This window comes from Molothrus ater, chromosome 1 (genome assembly GCF_012460135.2).
Source record: "Molothrus ater isolate BHLD 08-10-18 breed brown headed cowbird chromosome 1, BPBGC_Mater_1.1, whole genome shotgun sequence".
NCBI classification, from domain to species: Eukaryota; Metazoa; Chordata; class Aves; order Passeriformes; family Icteridae; genus Molothrus; species Molothrus ater.
In genome coordinates, this window is record NC_050478.2 from 137,736,775 (window position 1) to 137,752,857 (window position 16,083).

Consider the following 16,083-nt stretch of genomic DNA (forward strand, 5'->3'; position numbering starts at 1 on the left):
GACAATTTAGTTTTCAGGCAGTTCAGATAGATGGATTGCCAAGAAGCTAGAATACTTAATTTACATAGAAATACGTGCACATCCAGAGGCTTTGGAGATGCAGAAGACACCTCATAAACCTCTATACTTATCCTGCTTGGAGCACTGGGTTTCCAAGCTCTGTAAGAGACTTCCTTATGTGCTGGTGGGAAGGTTGTCATAGTGTCTTGGAAGAAGGAGGTTGTTAAAGTTGACTGTTTCACAGTCTCTCTGGAAGAGTGAGATTAGCAGCACAAAATGCACACAAGCAATTAAGCCCATAAATAAAGCAGAAGTCCCAGCTTGCAGCAGAAAGATGAGTACTTTTAGAACATTGTTTAGCAGAAATCCTTCCTCATTGATATTCACCATGCAGAAGGCAGTATCAATGGCAGGAACTCTCTGCTCACTGGAAGCTGCTTCTGCTTCTGACATTTCACCAGAGCTGGGTGGGTGCCTGCATTTCATGAGTGAGGACTTTTTTCTTTCTTTATGTTTTTAATTAGAGTAATGTTTTGCTGCAACATGTACTGAAGCCAGGGCTGTGATACTAAATGACCAGTTGAACAGGATATTCCCAGCACCTTAGGGCAGTTTAACATTAATTAGACCCATCAAATTGTGTTATTATCCTATTTGGCTGTGATTTTCATGGATTTCATATTACTTCAGAACCATTCTGTTTCTGAATACAAGCCTGTGTGTCATGAGTGGCTCCATCAATCCAAATATGAATGTCTAGCAGGGCTGGCACCTTGTGGTTTAGATACATGTTTTCCAACCCCTTTTAGTTACTATGAACAAATATAGAGACTGAGAGAAGTAGAAACTAACCATGATGCATTTTACAGTCCTCACACCTTTTTGTCTGAGAAACTGTCACCCACCTTTGTCTGCATTTGCAAATGTACTGCTGTAGTAAGGTTGAAGAGATAAAGAGCTCAAGCATAGCAGTACAGCACACACTTCCTGTCCTGTTAATTTGGGCTAAACTCTAAAATCCAGATTTGATTCTTCTATCTTTTTTCCACACATTAATTTACCCCAGAAAATAATTTCAGTGTTTTTTTTAATATAATTCCCTAGCTTTTGGGTATCATGTCTGTCAGAAGAGAAACTCAAAGGCTCTTTTGTTTTCATCACCTGTAAGGAATATTTAGTCCTTTTAGAATTACTTGGTAGCTGTTCTTCTGCCAGTACTCTACTGGATCTTCACTGGGCAGCCAATATATCTGAGGAAGAAACTGTTCTTACCAGGGATATTTCATCACAGAGCCTTGACAAGATACATTTAGATTTTTTCCCACCTTTTTCTCTTTTCTATGAATAAATTACCAGGTAATCCTTTTTATTTTCACTAGTGGAAAAATAGGAAAACAAGACAGTTACTGTTTCTGGCAATCTGGTTTTGACTGCACTTACTGCAGATATTTTCAGGATTTAATGGTTTAGGCTTTAACTAAGCTGCAGGAATTTTGGAGATGTAGGAACTGGATTTTTCAGGGACAATGAAAAATTTCATGTTGAGCATCTAAGACTAGTAACATTGATAAAAACCCTTTTCATTAAAATTATACTGCTGATGTGAGAACAGAGGCAGAATGGTTAATGGAAAGAAAATTTAGAAAACTATGTACAGAAGGAAGGAAACAAACCTCTAATAGATCAATATGCTCAAATAGTGAAAATAAAGTATTATCTATCCTACTTCTAAAAGAACTGACTCATGAAAACCGTCCTGTACCAAGCCTAATCAATAAATATAGTTGGAGTGGAGGGGTACTCTCTACTCTCTAATGTTCTATAAGTAATTAAAAAGGAGGTTGGAGGATTAAATCTCAGCAGTTGTAGAGATACTAATCACAGCAAATCAAAGAATAGTCTGAGTTGGAACAGAGCCATGATGATCATTGAGTCCAACTCCTGATTTAATGGCCCATAAAGGGATCGAACCGTGGTGTTGGTGGCACCATGCTGTAACCAACTGAGCTTTCTTAGGGTTTAACATGACCTCTACAGCTTTAAAGAAAAGCAGAATAAAAGTCCCTGCTATGCATGTAAAAAGGTATTAAATGTAATCCAGGTTTATTAAAGGTGGGTCATACCTTTGATATGATCATTCCTTGATTAAAAAAAACCTACTTTTCTCAATAGGAAAAAAAAATATCTCTCACCCTTCTTAACACCCCAGGAACAAAATGCTATTTTCTTTTGAAAAGATAGTGATTAAGTCAAGAATTCCAAAGATGAAAAATTGAGTAAAAGAAAAATTATGTTTTGTGTTGAAAGAGCAATTTCAGGCTGAGGAAGGCGACTACTACCACCATCAAAGTTGCAAGTGATTTCTTTCAAAGTGCTCTTTACAAATTTGACAGAAAGAGAGGAGTGGGTGAAAGAAACATATGCAAACCAATTTTTATTTTCTCTACATACTAGAGAAAGACATTTATCCTAGTAATTAAATTTAGTATTTCTTGATTTATGCCTGTTGCTTGCATTTATGCTCTACTGTGCAATATATTGTTTCTTTTCTTTGACTGCTGTATTTCATATGAACAAGCCATCCTCTGAACTTCAAAAAGAATATTCACATCATTTAACTTGTGCATAAAATATTTAAATATTTTGTTTGAAGAGTCTTTCACATTGAAGAAAATTTACAAAATTTGATATATATAAATGCTAATACCTGGAGTAATTACCTTCATGTTTTCCTCGTACTGAGTCTTAAGGATGAGTTAACAGTGATGCTTTACCCCTGAATTTCTTAGTTGTTGTTACTTCTAATCAGATCTATGAAATTATTTAAACTACTCTTTTGGTATTTAACAAACTGTACTGTTCTCTTGGAAGTCACTTTACTTTCTTTAAGAGTGAAAAGAATAAAAAAAAATTATTTTGGTATAAGTTTAAAAAGTAGAGAGAATAATGAATAAACAAAAGAAATCCCCATCTAAATTCCCTGCAAGATGTAATAAAGTATGAATACAACAAAGACATGCAATAATGTTAGCATCTATAAAAACTGTTTAATTAGAGATTAAATCAGACACAGAGGTTGTCTCTGTGGCAAATTATTACTGAAATTCCAAATAGCAATGGAATGCTTGATGAAAGAGATGTGGAGTTGTAATATGGATCTATTTTTACTCTTTCAATCACTTCAAGGAGAAGGATCTATTTACAGAATTATAACATCATTGAGTTATGTAAAATGGACAGGATCTGGGGAGGTCTAGGAAGATGAACACTTTTGCTCAAAGCGAGTTAGACCCCAGACATTATTTGTGCAGGAAAATCCTGAATATCTGCAATGACGGAGACTTCACAGTCTCTGTTGAAAATGGTTTTTAGTATTTGACTATCTTCATAGTAAGTTCATGCCCTGCCCCTCCACCCCTCTTCCTGCTGCTCTCTTCAATTCCGTTTCTTATGTCCTGCTAAGGACATTTAATTATATAGGCCCCTCTATTTATCCCTGAGGGATGCTCCTGATAACCATCCAGACTTCATATTGTGGATCACAGGACACTGAGTCTAGTGATGAAGCCAGTTTCCTCAGCCTCTTCCACTTATACAATTCATATATTACCAATTTTGCTCTAAGGACACCACAGGAGACTGTCAAACACCTGACTTGAGCTGAGGCATCCAACACTTCCCCAGCTGTACACAAGGCCAGGCAGAAATCAGTTTGATCAGCCACTATTTGTCTCAATCACTTGACAATCACTTGTCTGCCCTTGACCTTTGCATTCTCTGCCATCTCCCCCTTGCCTGAGCACAGCAAGAAACTCCTGAGTCATGCATTTTACCTGCATGAAGGGGTTGATGCCAAAACATTCTATCAATATCCTGAACTGCTCGCATCCAGGCCTCTTCTCTTTCCAGCAGATATTGGGATGGTGGAAGTCTCCTATGAAGTCTAGGTTCTGTGATCATGAATAACTTTCCAAGTCTCTAAGGGAGGCATTATTTCTTGCCTCTTTCAGTACAGCAGTCAATAGCATACATTCCTAGATATTTATTTACAGAAAAGTCTGACAAGATGTTAATTCGAAATACAAACTGAATGGAAAATAATTTTAGGAGTTTTCAAGAGTTTTGAATAATCCAAGTACTTTTCTTTACCGGAATTTTGCCAAATATTCAGATAAAATACAAGCTTTTCAAATAATTCATTAAACAAACTTTTGACATGTCCAAATCTGTACTAACCTAGATTTTCTGAACACATTACATAGGGTGGTTGTTTTCACTGATTGTATGAAATATTTGATATGAAGTATTGGTTATGCGATTTTCTTTCTGTCCTTGATCAAAACATGCTGTTGATGCTGTCATCTCAAAAATATGTTGCTTCCATATGTCTGGTAGTATTGATATTAATACAACACAACAAAGAAAGAAACAATACATTGAAAAGAATTTGTTTGAGCCACAAGAATGGTATTTCAGACTGGGATTTCCTGGGTAGACTCTATGTGAGTAAAATCTGAAAAAAAATTATGGTTATTTAGACATAGTCTAAGAATTATCAACTTATTCTATCTGTGACAAACTCTTGCCCCTCTTTACACAGGGCCAGACTACTGGAAAAGAATGAAAATAGCTTTCCTTCTCTATATTGAAAGAAATGAAAAAAGAACAGAAAGCACAGAGGAACTTGTGAGGAATCAAAACTGGCATATATGCTTTTTATGAACTAAGTAATTTAGGGATTCAAGATGGGCCTATTGCTCGAAGTTGGATAATCTTGCACAATAAATTTATATTATTGCTTAAGAACCTATAAATTTAATGCTGTGACATGAATACAAATAATATCTGTGTTTAAAATCATAACAAGCCTAAAGTCATGCTCTGAATTTCATTCCCCAGACTAAACTGTATTTCAGTCACACTTTTGGCTAAATTTTTATTGATTTCTGTTTGCCCAGGAGGATAAAATATTTCCTGACTTCACTTGAGAATAATGGTAAAAATGCCAAAATGCTTGTGGTGTTAAAAGCAAACACTTTGATTTCCAGATTAATAGCTAAAATTTAGCTTTTATGTCTGCTTTTAGTAATTGAAATAGAAATTCTTTTTTTTTTCTTGCACATCTAAATAGGTTTTTAAAATATCTGTAGTTTTCAAAGAAAACCAGCTTTTCCTTGGATGGAGTTAACCTTCACATTTGATCTCTTTGCTTCAACAAAATCCATGACATTATTAAAAAGTTATTCAGTATTGTTTTGCAAATGCATGTATATTTCACAAAGCTAAGAGAAAGAGACAAAAGGAAATGCTTAAAGTATCAGTAATAAATAATTTAAAAAAGCTATTTTATTTATGGCATAACTAATATTTTTCAAAAGGAAAGTAAGGTTATTGATTGTCAGACATAAACTCTATATTTACCTAATTTATGAATTTCCACTAAAAATCTGAAAGGTCAAAATCACTTGTTTTTTTAATGAAATGACAATCTATATACATTTGAGGATTCTCAAATAGAAGAATAATCGGGGTTGAAATAACAACATGCAAGCATGTCAAATTTTGGGAGGTTCAGTTGAAATGAATTTCCTCTATCTTCATTAACAGACTACTGCAACTATCCGGACATACTCTCTTTTGATTTAAATGGTTTGTTAATATAAGTGACCCTAGAAAGTAGTGAAATGAGATGCTCAGTGGTTATTCAAGTGCTGGTATTTGCAGAAAACTTTAATGTTTTCACAACAAAGAATCTCTTTATACTGAAGCTAAAAGGATTAAATATGTTGGAATAAGATACCTCCTGTTGGCAGAAAGTACCTTTAGGATATGAGCTATGCTTGTCACTACATCTGTGCATTTGCCAGATCTTTCATGCCAGAAAATTTCTGCTTCCTCATGAAAGCAGACACAATAGGTCCAAAAGATAACACCCAGGGAAACTGGTCAGAAAAAAATAAAATGAAAAATCTGAATATTGGTTGCTCAGAAATTAATGGAATACATTTAAAGTAGTCCTGGCTCTGATGTTGGCAAGACTCAGGGTTATATGTGGAGTTTTTTTCACAGTAAAACCTTTGCTTGGCACTTCCTCAAGCTTTGGTACCTAGAAGTACTGGCCCTGGATTTATATTGTTACTGATATCTTATCTAAAAAAATGAAAGCACTCTTTTTCCTTTGAAGGGATGCAGCTAACATAAAGGAAATATTTCAATTTTAGTATTTTTTTCATTCTACATTGATAAAATTTGCAGCAATTACTAAACAAGATCTGTTTTGAAATTTCTTAATTTTCATGAAAGAGTACAGAGTTTGTGTTCTTTTTCTTTTCCACCTCAGCCTACGAGTTTTTTGCCACTTTAGTGAAATTTAGCCCTCATTCACAATTGAGAAAAGCTTCATTCTGATGGGTTCAATTTGGATGTTTTTTCCACATTCTTCCTTTGCCTAGTAGAGAACAAATGGTCTGGTGGGAAGCCTACTTGCATTGTTTAAAAAAAAAGTTAGAAAAATAAATAATGAGAAAACCTATTTTCTCTATTTTTCAACAATTAGGAATCTGAAAAAAATCAGAAAACTGCTGCAGCTCTGCAATTCCTTATTCACTATCTTAGGCAATGAGTGAGAAAGGCAATTACGCATCACATATGTGAGTCATATATCCTTACATACCACCATCAGTGCCAAGACAACCAAGAAAATGTTTGCTTTTTATGTCTTTGTGTTTATGTATTAAGCAAAGATTAGAAAAAAAACATTGTGCTTACTGTTTTGGTTTTTAACTTTCTAGTTCTTACTAAAGTCAGCCCATTTCAGGTATAAACCAAACTTGTTTGAAGCATGAATGTTATTTCTTTGTTTCAATATAAAATTATTATTAAATACAAGTATTTTCAGTTATGCCAGTTTTGTTCTCCTTTTCAGGTTATGTAGAAAGTTATTAAATCCCATAAGACATTAAGAAGTAGAGTGCAAGCATTTGAAAGCTGTTTTATTATTATATAAGTACTTCACATACTTTTAACATTTTTTTACTCTGCTGAAATTTTAATCAAGGTACATTTCTGCAAAATTTATGTTAAGCCACATTCAATACTGTTACAATGCTCTTTAAACTGAAAAAAACCAACCCAAGAGTAATCACTGGAATTTATATTGGAAGCAATTTTCAGTGAATCTGCCCTTTTCACCCCAAGGAATTTTAAAGGATATTGTCTTCCAAGGGTTATATGCAATATCATTAATTTAATATAAGGTGGGAAAAATGTTATATCCATCCCTTTGTCTATTAATTGCAATTTCCTTGATTCTATTATTGCCTAAAAAATTGTAATCAATTAACAGTAGTACCTTGCCTCAAATGGCAATTCACCATCTTTTCCTTTCTACTAATTTGTTATTCAGACAGTTGAGAGGACACATTTTGCTTTCTTGTAGGAGAGGTCACCTCACTGCAGCCTTCACAGCTGTACCTGGACACACTTCCAATCTCCAGTTTATGCCCTGGATTCAGAAAAACAAAGATTAATCATCATAGAATTAAAAAAAAATATTGGCATGTGTTTTCTGCTGCATTCATGCTTCACAATTCTGCTGGATCAGCTATAGGATAATGGAAATTACTTTCTTTTCAAAATATGAATGATGACTGTTTGCAAAATATTATGATTATTGTGTAAACAATAAACAAGTAACCACCTTATACTCATTAGCTATTTTACTATACCTTTTTTAATGTTTTGGGCAGTCTTTTTGGCAGTGTCAACTTCTTTTTTTCTTACACATATTCTGCAATATCTGTCATTATTCTGGTAGGCACAATGGGCACTACAAAATGAGCCTTAAAAGCTTGGATGGGAGGGTCTGGATACTATTATTTTTATCATTACTACTACTACTACTACCTCTACTACTATGACTTTTTTTAGCCTGGAAGGCTTATTGTATCCATGCAATTAAGAGTTTCCACAGTGAATTATGATACTACTCAGATTTTTCTCTTCTTACATATGTAAAATTTCTATGCTATTAAGTATGTTTAAGTAAGGGTGTTGCCAGGTTCTATGTAATTTTAAACACAGTGTGTAAATGTATTATAATTCCAACAATTTTTGTGACCTTGAAGCCTACAATTTAAGAGACGCACACTAAACACACAAAAAAAACTGCACAGGGAAAGGGGCTAGAAATTTTAGCATTCATACCTTGACTCTAATTATGTTTAGATGTGTTAGAAACTGCTGCCTCACACCAAGAAAGAAACACAGATTTAAGGCCTCTACAGGACTTGGGAGCTTTGTCATTACACAGATATGGTGAACTTTAAGTCTGAGCAGACTGAAGATTGGAAAACCCTCTCTGAACTCTCAGCTCCAGGTGTGTCCCATGAGAGCAGACCTGTTTTTCCAATTGTTTAGACTCTTTGCTGGGTATCATTCTCATCTAGTCAGGTCAACTGTCACCCACAGGTGCTGTGCAGAGTGAGAAATCTTTTGGAAGGCCAGCAGGAAGTTCAGAGAACTTGTGGCCATGGTCAGTAAAAAGTAGGGGAGTCAATTCCTTACATTAAATGTCTTCAAGTATCTACCAAAATGAGAGGAAAGGCCGTGTTAAGAAAGAATTAACCCTGGCTTGCCAGGGTTATATGGATTGACTTTCTTGTAATATGGACCTTCTAGGTGTTAGAGTTCCCCTGGTTCATATGCAGGGTTAATATGATATAGGTTGCTCCTTCATGGTACACTCTTTTCATGTCTCAGTAGCAAACCTGACTGATGGAGTCTTGCAGAAATTTTCAAAGCTCTCCCAGAAATTGCATAATATCTCTTGTCAATGTGTAATCTAGAACTCATCAGCTGAGGCAAATGTTTCTACATGGCAGAAGTAATTCAAACCACAAAAATTGAGAAAAAAAATACGCCCTTGCTTTTCAATGTCTTGAAAGAAGGAAACTAAAAAATGTTTATACTATGATTCTTACCCAAAGACAACTCCTCCCAGAAAAAAACAAAACAAAACAAAACAAAACACAAAAAAAATCCAAAACCAAACAAAAACCAAAACCTAACAACAGAACAAACCAAAACCAAACATGAAACAAATAACAAAAACAAGGCAGAGAACAAAATGAGTAACAAAACCCTTGGACATGAAAACAGATAAATTTTTTGTCAGTTAATATATAACTGGTAAAATCACCCAAGCTAATGATGTACCTCAAGTTTTTTGAGACCTTTTTTCATACTCTAAAGCCTTAAGGGAATCAAAAGCCTCTGGGTGTCAACACTTTAACACTTACTAGAGAAATGAGATCTGCAAATTCAACAAAAGTGGAAATGTTCCTTAGTTTAGATAAACAAGATGTATGCCTGAGAAAAATTCATGTGTGATTTAGTTCATTGTCTTTGATGGCATCCTTATCAGAGCTGAATCCACTGGAAACTTCTGGAGTAGAATATTGCTATATGAGAAATAAATTCCTAAAATTCTGCTTTAGTTATTTCTTTATAAATTATTTATATTTTCAAATACTTTAATTTTAATATTAATTTATTCTTAAGTTATTTTGTCTAGATAAACTACAAAAAAACTTATTTTATTTACATTTTTTACTTAGCATTAATTTCTTCAATAAACCCTAATTGATCATAATGAAAACCCCTTGGAAAGGAAGTAATGTTTTAGTTTTCCAGGTCAAAAACACTTATCATTTTAAAATATAAACTTTTTGTCTTTCAATCCTATTCTTATTTTTTTCTTTATTGTTTAATTTTTTTAATTACTCCAAGACACACGTTTAAAAAAACTGGGCTAAATATCTTTTCAACTTATCTTCTAAGAAAAATGTTTTTGAATTTCAAACCTGTATTGAACTGGGAAAGTTTATCTTGGTTTCGACCATTTTTACTTTGTATAAAATCATAGAGGCTTAGAATTGTTTGGGTTGGAGGGGACCTTAAAGATCATGTAGTCCCAAATCCCCTGCCATGGGCAGGGATATCTTCCACTAGATCAGATTGCTCAGTAGCCCATCCAGCCTGGCCTTGAACACTGACAGGGATGAAACATCCACAACATCTCTTAGGAAGTTATTCCAGTGCCTCACAATCCTCACAGAGAAGAGTTTCTTCCTGAAATTTAATGTGACCCTTAAAGCTATTCTATCAAACTGAACTGATAGGTGCTGGTATGTGGTACTGGCAGCCTTTTCCTTCTTTAAATATTTAATTTCCCATGATATTAACAGCATATGGAGACTATTTACATTTGCTGCTTGCAGCTTCTTAATTATGACACTGTATTTTTTTTCAGCAGCTGTATTTATGGTTGGCTTTCCTGTCCATTTGTAATTGCTTGGTTTTATATTGATCTATAAAAATACTATATCAAAACCTTCAATTTTATTGAGATTTAGAATAATTGTGAAGTTTATTGCTGATGGAAAGATTTCTGAGACATTTTAAAATTTTGTTTCTATTGTGAGTTTGTTTCTACAGTTCTGATGAATTCACACTGTGTAAAAGTAAGCAGCATCATACAGGAATTGCTTGATCTTGATATATTCTACTCTGCAATTAAAGAAAAGCTTTGCTACTGAATTAACTGAAGACCCAAACTTCTATTTGCTTAAGTGCATGTTGTATTTTTAATTATTTATTCAAGTGGTCCTTGAAAAAACTATTGTTACACATTTTCTTTGCTCTGTAATTTGCTTAGGAGCCTGGAACCTGCTTTGTAACATATTTTTTAATATTTGAAAGTTCTGGGGAAAAAAGGGGAATTCAATAGTTAGTTGATGTAAGTTGAGGGCAATTTCATCTGATAAATTCTTGTCATGCATGTATATGTAAACCAAATCCTTTTCCAGATGCTATATTATAACAGAGGGCACAGCTGGGACTGATTTCTGATTCTGCAAGAGCTGTAAACAAAAACTTTGCATGAGAGAGGAGAGCTGGAGAGACATCAAGACAGCTTCGTAAAGTAAAAGCCTTTTAATTAAAACTGCATACAGGGTTGAGAAAGCATTGGATAAGGAGGGCTGCCATGGGTGCAGTTGTACAAAGAAATTAAACCAGAAGGTATACAGGTAACATATGTTTCTCTCATCACATTCAAAGCTGGTTTTACCACAGTTCCAAGCAGAAATGGTCCTTGAAAATCTCACAGGCTGCAAGTTGGTGGTAATGGAAATGATTGACCCCTAAATGTCCTAACTAGGGAAGTTAGGTCATTCTGAGTAAGGCAGTGGAGAATGGTGTTCCATCCATCAACCAGCAGAAGCAATTGCATATTATGGAATCACAAATTTGCTTCAAGTACTTCAGGTGTTGTACTTTGTGTAGCTGTTCCACTACCATGTCCCTGCTTACCTTTCATTGTGCTAGACTAACCTAGTCAAGCTCTCTAATTTTCCCTCAAAGGTAGGGTCTCCCTTTCTCTTGTAGCTTTTTCTGTACTGCTCCTCATTCAAATTATTCTTTACAGGGTTAGAAGTGTGCACTGCCCTCCAGACATGTATTCACTACTTATACAACTTCCCTGCATCTGTGCCTAAATTCCTTGCTTTACGTAGTCCAGGCATACCTTCACTGGTTTGCCTTTCAAACTTGAAGGGAATCTGAGGGCTCAATAGCAGGTGGAAGTCTTGTACATTCTGCTTCTGTATGGAAGGTGGCAGAACTGGCTACTCATGATGGAAGTGAAACACTTCATTTCAACTCACTAGACACTGTGTGAAGTGAATATTGCTACAGGCATCACGAATGCAGTGAATCATGTGCCATCTAAATGCTTACCTCAGCAGCATGTTTAGCTCTAGCCTGAGTTGTATGACTCTCAGTTGTGTGATATTCAATTGGTTGCTAGGATCTTCATTTAATTTATTTGCATGATTCATTTATTCTGCAGAAAAAAAAAGTTAAGTATTTCTGCATTTTATAAGCCTTATCACCCCTGTGTTATAGGAACTAGGACAAAGGATGGAGAAATCCACTTTTCCTGCATAAACACATTTGGAGTCAGGTCTTCAAGCATTTGTATTTCAGGCACTGAGCTGAAGGATAATCTTAAAGGATGAGATTATAAAGCCTGGGGACAGCCAGAGTGGAAAGCAACATGAAACAGCTGCTGTTTGCAAGTGTACAGCAGGGAAAAGCTGTGGATGCTGTGTACAATATGACACTAGCAAAGCAGTGAAAAATCTAGGCTATAAGGATACACTTATTGATTGGGGCTGCTGTACAGACTAGAAACTGTATTTCTTTGTGAGTGCAAAAAAACTGTACAAAAACCCCAATGTACCCCAACATATTTTGAGTGTTTTACAATATTGCTGACTATGCAAGCTTTAATATGTAGTACCTTTGCAAGGGGTATATAAAAAGGACTCCATTATATTTTTCCTCATTTATTTTTTTGGTTTGTTTGGGTATGGAGAATTAGCAGTGACACAGAACCAGAATTTACTAATTTGAACTCAAAGTCAATATGACATCTGAAGATGTTTAATGCCCTTAGTTACTGAGATGGAAAAAATCCAAGCTACACAATTATATAGAACTGGAAGCACTGAAGACAGCTCAGTACTTAATGCAAAGAATATTATTACAAGCATCGAAAAAGAAAGGAATTTTATAGTTGAATTTCTAATCAAGATACATGGTAACAGCCTTAGCTTTCTACATTGGTTATCTGAGATTATTTTTTTTAGCACAATCTCAGTTCCTTGAATGGGTTATTCTTTTCCACTTTGTATATTAATCATACACACTTCTTGTGACAGATCTAGCTCTTAATACAGATGAACAATCAGGGACCTTCTGCTCTGGTTACTCTGGTTTTCACAATATGAACACACAAATAATCATTTCAGTTCTCTAGTACAAAAGAGGTATTTTTTCAGAACTATGACGCGTTATATGATCACAGAATGATCATAGGAACTAGAACACTGGCCTGCACTGTAGCTTGTGTTATGAAACATGAAGACTATTTTTTCCTTCTTTTCCATTTATTTGAATTGTAATTGAAACTGCCCGTTCTTCTGGAAAGCCTTCTGTCTTCCAGGATTTTATTTGTAAGCTGTGGGACTTGTTTCAGTTTCACCTAATTTCACATACTGCTTAAATTAGGAACAGTGTTACCTGAGGCACCTTTTCTGTTGGATGAAGGTACAGGAACTTCCAGAAGGTAATTCACCCCACTTTAGAAGTGAATCACATTCTGAAGTATTGACAGCCCAGGGCAGTAATACATCTGACTTAGACTGCTTAGTTAGATGACTCAAGGAAGTGGATTGGCTGGAGGCTGCAATGTACAGCGGGGAAATGGACTTTTGTGACATGGGCCATGAAGAAAACATACCTTTGAAAGAGAGAGACAAATTAAAAAAAAACACCCATCATGGTGCTGTGAGTTATGATCTGAGAGAGAAAAGAGGGAAATGCAAAGGAGAATTACACAAGTTGAAGATATTCACACTTGAACATGCACGAATTATGGCACCTGGAATGTAGCCTATGCACGCACGAACTCTTAAATCAGTACTTAGAAATGTTATACCTGTATGCTTACACTTGTGCACTTTCTTTCATGAGACTAAGTGGAGACTAAGTGGCTTAGTGGAGAAATAAGTGACATAGATGCCTTCAAAATTGTTTGGAGGAAAGAGAAGAGGATCAGAATGGGGCAAGGTAGCAGGATTCGCTTTACTTGATAGTACTTTGAAATTTCTAGTATATCCAGCTGAGATCCTACAAAGTATGCTGTTGTTGTTTAGGGATGGTGCTCCCACCGAGACTCTCCAAACCATGTGCCTCTTACTCACTTGTTGTCCCCCCCTCCACTGCCCTCTCCTGTGGCAGGACAGAGAGGAGAGTTTGAGGCTCAAAAGGTAAAGATCATGGGGTGAGATAGAAACAATTCATTGTGAACAGCAACAAGCAAAGGAAAAATGACAGTAGCAGCAACAATACTAATGATAGAGGGTACAAGAAAAAGGTGAATGATCTCATACAGAAAAACAATACCCAACTGCTGTCTCCACTGTGCTGCAACATCCCAGCAAAGATCCCTTCTCTTCTCCTCATAAGGCTCCCTTCCCCCTATCCCTGGAAATGACATGAGGTGATACAGAATAACCTCTGGGTCCTGGTCATGCCCCTTCCCATCTACTGCAAAAATCAACTCAACTCTGTCCTGGCTGGAACTAGGACATGTGCAAACAGTAATTTGTGCAAAACATAATTTGTTCATAGTTGCACAAAAGGTGCAAAATAATTCTATACAACCCTCTCAACGCTCCCAAGATTTACATCTTCCAATCTGCCTAGAGTAATAGGGTATGCAGACAACACATACCTTTTCTCTTTTGAATGTAGTTGTGCCAGTATTTATAGCTGTGAACTATAAATAGGACTATAGGACAAAATCTTAGAGCATCAGTGGACCTCCAGCCAGGTTCACACCCAGAGAGTTTCAAGGAATTAGAAAAGAATTGTCTATTCTTGTGGATTGCCAGAATTCTCAGTTCCACCAGCTAAAGGGAAGAAAACCAACCCAAAATAGAATTTCTTGCTAACAGGATTTTGGTAGATTATTCTGTGGACTGGTATTCCAAAACCTGCAGTCTTTGAGACCTTCCCTAAAACAGCTGGGTCCTGCTGAGAAGTTACTTGATTAACAAGACCCCTGCTTCAGTCCAGGATAACAGTCTGTATGTGCTTGCCACACCTCTTGCCTCTTTAGGTTTACATCCTTCCAGGAGGGAGTCGGGTGTTGTTATTTAACTTTTCTACCTGCAGCCAAATGTCCTCATTTACAAGCCTCAGAAGGCTTCTCTGTTTCTTTTGTTCCTACCCTCCCCTCTTGGCCTTCCCCTGGCTGTCAGCAAGTTTTGGCCCAAAGTTCACACCACCCTTTTTTTTCATGTTTTCTCTTGTTCTCTTTCCATTTGCTACTTTCCCCATTTCGAAAAAAATCTGTCAACACTTTTATCCTGCCCTTGTGAACTACTTCTTCAACTTCATTTGTTCCCACAGCAGCAGCAATAACAAAATGAAAATAATGATTTGTAAAAATTCACAGAATGCTTTCAAACGAATGGTAACATTCAGACAAATAGGTAACTTTGGCCTGGTTTTGATAAATGCATCCCAGATTTTTCCTCAGACATAAACAAGCACATGATTTTCTCTGCTTGCCCAGGCTGACTGCTAGAATTAATTAAAAAAAAATGTAGGAAATAAGTAGTCTAAGAATAAAATAGAGATTAAAAAATTGTGTTTCTGTTCTGACCTTCACTTCAACATGGAAATCACAGTAATGAAAAGCTTGTGAAAAGGGGGTAGAGTTAGTGAAATTAATCACATTTCTCCTACAGACATAGGAACCCAAAGAATACAGGAAATTTTTTACATTATTTGTAGATTTTAGCTAGGACTCTACAAAATATGTAAGAAAGCACTCATATTCTCCACTTGATATTTATTTAAGCACCTCATCTAGGTATGATTCTGCATATTTAAAGTTTTGGCAACAAATTTGCCTTTTAATTTGCTCCAAAATTTCCTTTACAGTTGAAGGGACCAGAAGAAACTAGGAGGCAGTTCCCATGACCAGAGTTTCCTACTTGACTATTATGTGGTATGAATACCCTTGCCCTCAGTGTTTCCAAGTTTTGCTGTCTTTGCAGCTGGCATTCCCAAGCAGTTTAGGTTTGAGAGAAGAGCCTGGAGTATCACCAACCTTAAAGTGGTTGGTAGTCCTACATGGCTTGGCCTAGGTAGCATTTCCAATCAAATATATGTCCATCTATTCTGATATTGAACTGTATCTTAACCAGGTGCTTGCTGCACAAGAAACATCTGTAAAACCCTTATCATGCCCCATTTCTATGGAATGACATCCACTTTATGTGTTTGCAGTTGTTTTGGTGATACAGGTTTACGGTTGGTGGGAATGACAAGTAGTAGAGACAGAATATATAATCATTAAAAAAACAAATCTAAGAGTAGTGGGGTAAAAATCAGGAAAATCTGGAAGTATTTAGCCTGATAGAATACCAAAATTGAAGTTCTGTG